This window comes from Myotis nattereri, assembly GCF_964212035.1.
Source record: "Myotis nattereri genome assembly, chromosome: 3".
In the NCBI taxonomy this organism is placed as follows: Eukaryota; Metazoa; Chordata; class Mammalia; order Chiroptera; family Vespertilionidae; genus Myotis; species Myotis nattereri.
This window is the reverse complement of record NC_138077.1, coordinates 188,589,588-188,598,101: the sequence shown is the minus strand read 5'-3', so window position 1 is coordinate 188,598,101 and position 8,514 is coordinate 188,589,588.

Sequence of the window (8,514 nt, the reverse complement as noted above, 5' to 3'; positions counted from 1 at the left end):
CACCTGGATATTTTTCCATTGATTTTTAGAGAGAGTGGAAGGGAGGGGGAGAGACAGAAACATCCATGTGAGAGAGATACATTGATTGGTTGCCTCACACACATGCCCCAACCAAGGTGGGGGGATCAAACCTGCAACTGAGCCCTAGCCGGCTTGGCTCAGTGGATAGAGCGTCAGCCTGCGGACTGAAGGGTCCCAGGTTCGATTCTGGCCAAGGGCACATGCCTGGGTTGCGGGCTCGATCCCCAGTAGGGGGTGTGCAGGAGGCAGCCTATCAATGATTCTCTCTCATCATTGGTGTTTCTATCTCTCTCTCCCTCTCCCTTCTTCTCTGGAATCAATAAAGAAATATATTTAAAAAAACAAAAAACAAAAACAACCTGCAACTGAGAATGTGCCCTTGACTGGGAATCAAACCCGGGACCCTTCAGTCCACAGGCTGACGCTCTATCCACTGAGCCAAACCAGCTAGGGCAGTTTGTAATTTCTTAGGGTGCTTCAAACCAGGTAACATTCCCCCACTGGCCTTCTACCTTCCAAATATTTGTTGAATTTACATCTGCTGTTGCCTTGCTGCCTTCTCTGACCTTTTGGGACTTAATATATTTTTGTATTTCTTGAGTGTTAGTCAGTGAGGTTTTGAGAGGTAGGGGGAGATAAAAGCTGGCAGTTATGTTCAAGCAAGAGTGTCCAGCCCCTTATTTATTTTGATCTCAAATGTTCTTCAAAGTAAGATTTGACAAGAATTGAAGAAAATATCCATTAAATATAATTTCAAAAAGAATTTAAAAGAAGAACTGTGGGGAAAAGAGAAAAATATGCCAATTTCAAGAGTTGGTTGCTGGGTCCGAGGTTTGCAGCGGTTGCTGGGACTCAGAGAGGCAGAGCCCCTGGGGACAGGACTGAGAGCCACCATAACTGCTCTCTCCAGCCCACCCTGTTAATCCTGTGCGACCCGCCCCGCCCAAGCCCTGCACAGAGGCATTTGCCGGATAGCCTCAGGCAAAGGCTAGATTAGCACCTCCCTAGAGGACAGAAGTTCTCTCACTGCAGACACAGCTGATTCTCACAGCCACTTGGCCTGGAGGTCAAACCCTCCCTGGCATTAGCTACAACAATCAAGGCTTAACTACAAGACTGCGCACAAAGACCACTAGGGGGTGCACCAAGAAAGCATAACAAAATGCGGAGACAAAGAAAGAGGACAAAATTGTCAATGGAAGATATAGAGTTCAGAACCACACTTTTAAGGTCTCTCAAGAACTGTTTAGAAGCCACCTATAAACTTAATGAGATCTACAAGAAAACTAATGAGACCCTCTATGTTATGATAAAGAACCAACTAGAAATTAAGCATACACGGACTGAAATAACGAATATTATACAGACTCCCGACAGCAGACCAGAGGAGCGCAAGAATCAAGTCAATGATTTGAAATGCGAGGAAGCAAAAAAACACCCAACCGGAAAAGCAAAATGAAAAAAGAATCCAAAAATGCGAGGACAGTGTAAGGAGCCTCTGGGACAGCTTCAAGCGTACCAACATCAGAATTATAGGGGTGCCAGAAGATGAGAGAGAGCAAGATATTGAAAACCTATTTGAAGAAATAATGACAGAAAACTTCCCCCACCTGGTGAAAGAAATGGACTTACAGGTCCAAGAAGCGTGGAGAACCCCAAACAAAAGGAATCCAAAGAGGACCACACCAAGACACATCATAATTAAAATGCCAAGAGCAAAAGACAAAGAGAGAATCTTAAACACAGCAAGAGAAAGAAACTCAGTTACCTACAAGGGAATACCCATACAACTGTCAGTTGATTTCTCAACAGAAACTTTGCAGGCCAGAAGAGAGTGGCAAGAAATATTCAAAGTGATGAATACCAAGAACCTACAACCAAGATTACTTTATCCAGCAAAGCTATCATTCAGAATTGAAGGTCAGATAAAGAGCTTCACAGATAAGGAAAAGCTAAAGGAGTTCATCACCACCAAACCAGGATTATATGAAATGCTGAAAGGTATCCTTTAAGAAGAGGAAGAGGAAGAAAAAGGTAAAGATACAAATTATGAACAACAAATATGCATCTATCAACAAGTGAATCTAAGAATCAAGTGAATAAATAATCTGATGAACAGAATGAACTGGTGATTATAATAGAATCAGGGACATAGAAAGGGAATGGACTGACTATTCTTGGGGGGGAAAGGGGTGTGGGAGACGCGGGAAGAGACTGGACAAAAATCGTGCACCTATGGATGAGGACAGTGGGTGGGGAGTGAGGGCAGAGGGTGGGGCGGGAACTGGGAGGAGGGGAGTTATAGCGGGAAAAAAGAGGAACAAATGTAATAATCTGAACAATAAAGATTTAATTAAAAAAAAAAAGAGTTGGTTGCTGGGATAAATTCTGTATCAAAGATTCTACTTGACTACCAAGATAAAAGGGGAAATATCATGGTGAATGGAGGAGAAGAAACTAACATTTTTTTGAGTGTTCATTAAGAACTAATTACATACCATAATATCCTATATAATAAAAGGCTAATATGCAAATCGACTGAACAGTGGAATGAATGGTCGCTATGACGCACACTAACCACAAGGGGAAGATGCTCAATGCAGGAGCTGCCCCCTGGTGGTCTGTGCACTCCCACAAGGGGAGCGCTGCTCAGCCAGAGCTGGGCTCATGGCTGGTGAGTGCAGTGGCGTTGGCGGGAGCCTCTCCAGTCTCAGTGGCAGCATTAGCATGTCTGACTGATGACTGGGAGCAGACACAGGCCAGGCTGAAGGATGCCCGCCTCGAGTGCATGAATGTTGTGCACTGGGCCTCTAGTACATTATAAACACTATTTGTTCAATCCTCTACAATCTCAAGGAGGACCTATTATTATTCACAATTTTCATGTTTAAAAAGGTTTGCTTATTGCCTGGCTGGCATGGCTCAGTGGTTGAGCACTGACCTATGAACCAAGAGATCATGGTTTGATTCCGGTCAGGGCATATGCCTGGATTGCAGGCTCAATCCCCAGTGTGGTGTGTGCAGGGGGCAGCGGACCAATGAGTGACTGTCTCATCATTGATGTTTCTCTCTCTCGCCCTCTCCCTTCCCCTCTGAAATCAATAATATATATATATATATATATATATATATATATATAAATTTTTTTTTAAAGGTTTGCTTATTTGTTGAAGGCCTCACAGCTAAAAAAGGGGTGGGAATGAAAACTGAACTCAGATTTGTGTATAATTACAATCCAGATTCTCTCCATTTAATCAAAAGCACTAATTCTCACCCCTGTGCTCCAAAATGTCACCAATAATCTCTTCTTGTCAAATTTGATGGCTACTTTGCAGTCCCATCTTCTTGACCTCTGATAGATTGTGGATGATTCTCTTCTCAGAACTCCTTTCCTGACCCCTCTCTCTCTTGGATCCTCTTCAGACTCCTTTGCAAGTCCTTTCCCTGTTCTCCGTTTTCTTCTCATGCTTTGTAATTTCCTGGGTTATGTCCTTCACTCCCATCACTTCAAGTCACATCTGTAGGCTTTATGAGTCCCAGATCCATATCTCACTCAGCCTGGGCCTCCCTCCTGAGGTCCAGATCCCTGCATCTAAATGACTAGTGGACGTCTCCATTGGTATGTTTTACACACCCTTCCATCAAACCCTCACACCTGCTCCTTCTCCTGTGTTGGTCCAATATCAGTGATTGGGTTACCACTCTCCTGGTCACACAAGAGCTTTGGTGTATATCCCTCTCCCTTGCCCTCCTTATCTGAACTGTTGCCAGGTTCTGCCAATTACACCTCCTAAATCTCCCCCAGATTGGTCTATTTGTCTTCATCTCCACTGCCACTATTTTCATTACCACCATCCCTCACATGGATTACTGCAGCAGCCTCATAACTGATCTCAGGCTCACCCCATCCTAACCTCCACAGTGATGTGAGAGTTTAAAAGACAAATCTGACAGATTTCCCTGTTTGAAACTCTGCCGTTGTCCTCCATGTTACCCTCAAGGTAAGTTTCAAACATCTCAACCCAAAGAGCTTGCATCTAAATTCAGTCACAACTGAAATCTGATCTCTCCTGCTCCCCCCCCCCCCCCCCCCCCCGCCCCGTGTCACTGCTTCCTGTGAGAATTAGGAGATGGATGCCAGCTTTCCCACTTCACAAACCATTCTCTAACCCCCCCACACTGTTTCTAAATAGTTTTTTTTTCCTCTAAGGTCAGGCTTCCTATCCGTCCCCCTCTGCCTTGCCTAACAGCTGATTTATCGGCAATTCCCTGTGCTCACAGATGACTTGCACCCGTAAGTCTCCTTGTTTACCCAAGACCTGATAGGCAATTTCAACATCAACATGTTCCATCTTCATATTTTGGGTGGCTAGCATCCTCCCTGGCACATAATGGGTGCACAAAAACTGTTATTTAAACTGACATCCAACACACTATGCTTATAATGAGCACTTTGGTTTTCTAACTCCACACAGTAATTGATTAAACAGATGTCCTGGGTGCCAGCAGACTTACAGGATAAAGGCTAAACTCCACACGGCATACCCGGCCCTCCAAAACTTGGCCCCAGGCGAACCCCATCCTGCCACTTCCACATTACAGCAGACCTCCACTTCTCAACTCTCCAGGCCCGCCCAGGGCCCTCTGCGTCTCCACTGCTGCTCTGCCATCAGGAATGGCCAGCCTCCTCTTTGCCCTTTGGCTAATTCTCCAAGACAGCTAGGGGCTTTAGGTTCTGTGGCTCACCTATGCCTCCTCTTCCCCTGCTATGCTGCAAAACTTAACTGTCCCTCCTACTAGACTGTACTCAAGGGCAGGGGTTGGTCTTCCCTATCTTTATGCGCTCAGGGTCTGGCCTAACGCCTGACACAAAATAGATGTTTAATGAATGCTCGCTGGGTGAATGAGAGAAGAAATCAGCCAGCGCCTGTTTAGATGGTTATATCTGAATGTCCATGATATGTAGGTCCATAAAATGACCAACTTCCCAAAGCTGCCGTGTGCAGAGCGGCAGCACCTCCGGCCAAGGAGGCCAGTGCCGTCGATGAGGCATTTTACAGCTATGACAGGAAATCGCAATGTCAGCAGCGGTGTCATCTTTGGACACTAAGGACAGGGATTCAGTGCCATGAACGGTCAGTTAAATTGTAATTGGAGTGAACTGTTCCTCTGCAAACCATAATGTTCTTTAGCTGCGGCCAAATGGCGTTCAAGGAGGGGAGAAATTTTTTTGAAATGTCAAAGAAATTATTTCCAATTTGGTGCTCACAACCAGAGACTCTAATGATCAGTGGAAATGAGAAGCAAACAAATTAGCACTAATGGAAAATGGCTTTTGGAAAAGAGAATGTAATTTATAGTCAACTGGTCATGGCATGCAGCACGCAGTAAAAGTCAGCTTCACCAGCTTGATCATAAGAACTGGAGCACACATGGAATGCCAGAGAAAAATATACGGATGCCATCATGCCTATTGGACTCTCTCGGTAAGTGGCAGCCAATTAAAATAGTCATTATTTTACCTTGGAGAGAAAATGGTCTGAATAATCAAAGCACATGAAATTAAAATCCGGATTAGGAACCTCGGTCCAAATTGGTTTGTTTGTGGCCTTCTGACCTTGGCAAGATCTTCTGCAAGGACGACAAACATACTTTGTCTTCAGCCCAGAGTGGACTCTGTTTTTAATTTCCTTTCCATCTTCAGAGGTGATTAATAAATCTGGACCCACCTATAAATCATTTCTATAGCAGCCAAACGGTACTCTTTCATGCAGGGAAACTAAAATTACAGAATCTCAAAATCTCAGCCCTTCTACGAAGCCAAGGGTCCTTAGCAACCAGCGAGAAGAGGTATTATAAAATCAGGTCTTGTTTCTAAAAAAAAAATTTCTCTCCTCCCCACTTCCCCAAATCAAAAGACATGTTTCCAAAAGCAAGAAGCCTCCAGGGCATGGGCTGCCAGCCCGGCTCACTGTCCCCAGGTGGCCTTGGAAACCACAAGGCAGTCACTGTGGGCTATGACTGCAAGTTTCACCTACAGAATGGGACAGAGGCATCCTCCTCGGCTCCCATTCCCGCTACTCACTCAACTCCTCATTCAGAGAGAAAGAGAGGGAAGGAGGCCAGGAGGGAGAAGGGAGACGGAGAAATAAAGAAACGTTCTTCCCAACTTCAGCCTGAGCCAAGGAGGGTGTGTCCTGGTCCTCACTTCCACCTCAGGGCAAATGCATTACAATTTGTCACTTCCTTCTCACAGACTCCCTAGCTTCTGCTCTTGACTCATACCCTCCTTACAGACCCCTCTTGCCACCCATTTCTTCCCTACAGTTGCCTTTCCTTCCATCCTCTCCTCATAGACCATTCCCGCCCCGTCTCCTTCCTGCAAAATCCTCTGCCTTCATCCTCTCCCCAGACCTACCCTCATTTTCTACCCAGATCCGACTTTTCCTCTCTCACGTCTCACTTCTGCCCCCACCTGCATACCACAGATCTGTCCTCATGCTCTCCCCTCAAAATGCAACTCTTTACATCAACCACAACCTCTACCCACATTCTCCTCATCCTTCATTGCTCTTTGCTTCATCTTCCTTGACTGGATTTCCTACCTTTCCTTCCCTTCCCAACCTTCTTACTCTGCCCTTGAAAGCCTTTGTGCCTGATCAGGAAAGTCTCCTCCCCTCTGAGCCTCTCCACAGTCTCTCTGCCTACCTCCAGTCTGCCCAGAAATCTGCCTCTACTCAGGGTGCCACTTCTGCATAGCCCTCCCTGGTGGGCTCAGCGTTGTCAGCATTTTGAAAACTTTAACTTAACTCTGGTGCCGTGTCACATATAGAAATTTTTTGATATTTGCAACCATAGTAAACCAAAGACTTATATTTTTGATATTTATTTTATATATTTAAATGCCATTTAACAAAGAAAAATCAACCAAAAAAATGAGTTTGCGTGCCATAGGTTCGCCATCACTGCTTTATACCCTTATCCCCCAAGGACGTCAGGCTTGAGACTGGGGCTAGTGTCTCCTCACCAAAGCCCAACCCAGCTCCTTATTCCATCACCTTCTTTAAAAACTTTTGCTACTTTGAGGGTCATGCCATGCAGCTGTATTGACCTTTACCCCTCCTCATGCTGTCATCTACAGATTCCAGAACAACCCACTTCCTTCAGGGGCTTCGGTACCTAGGTCACAAGCATCCTCTTCCCTTTTCCCTCAAGTCCTGCCATCATCCAGGAAGATTTCAATGGTCATGTCTACACCTTGAATGTCTTCTGTACTTTACTTCAGCCATACACTCACTCCCATGGCCACACCCTGGACCTCGTCATCACTTGGAACTAATTAAACGTCATCATTCCACTTTCTTTTTTTAAAATAAGACTTAAAAAGAAAAAAATAATTAATTATATATATATATATTTTTTTTCTGTATTTTATTAATCTGCAAAATGTTTTGAGCATCTATAAATATATATTTATTGATTCCAGAGAGGAAGGGAGAGATAGAAACATCAATGATGAGCATCATTGATCAGCTGCCTCCTGCAGACGCCCCTACTGGGGATCGAGCCTGCAACCTGGGCATGTACCCTGATAGGGAATTGAACCTGCAACCTTTTGGTTCATGGGCTGATGCTCTAACCACTGAGAAACACAGGCCAGGGCTCATGCCACCTAAGTGAATTTCTCCACCAGTGCTTTGGATTCCTTATGTCATTCTTTTTTCAAGATTGACACTTTCTCAGTTCTCTCTCTTTCTCTATAATTTTTTTTCCTTTATCTGGATCCATGCCAACAGCATTTCTCCCATCTGAATAAAAACTTGTGTCTCCTTCCAGCTATTGCTATCTTTCTTTTTTCTCCTAAAGAGCCAACCATCTTGAAAGTGTATTGTACACGCCGTCTTCGCTTTCTCATCTTTCCACCTACTTCTCAACTCACTGTAATTTGACCTCTGCTTCCAGTACTCCCCTGAAACTACATTTGAAAAAGTCACCAACAACTTCCTTGTTTCTAAATCCAGTGGATTTTTTCAGACCTTATTTTATTAGTCATCAGCCTTCAACACTTTCCTCCCGTGGCTTTTGAAATACCACATTCTACTTCTGATTATCTTACCACTCTGGACACTTCATCTCAATTACCTTGCAGATTCATTCCCTTTTGCCCTCAGACTTCAGCTTCTTAGTGATCTGTCCTCAGCTCTCTTCTCTCCTTATTCCACACCTACTCTCTGGGCCAGCTCACTAAGTCAATCCACTGGGGAGGCAGCCATCTGTAAGGCACTACAGACTGCCACCTTTCTATTTCCAGTTTGGACTTATCTTGCAGACTCCAGTCAGGCATGCTCAACTGCCTCCTGGACACGTCCACCTGGATGTCCCACTGGCACCTCAAATTTTGCCAGGCCCAGAACTTACCCTCTCCTAACAACCCTGCTTCCTCTCCTTTCTGTTTGCCCAAGCTAGAAGTTTAGAAGTCATCCTTCCTTTCTC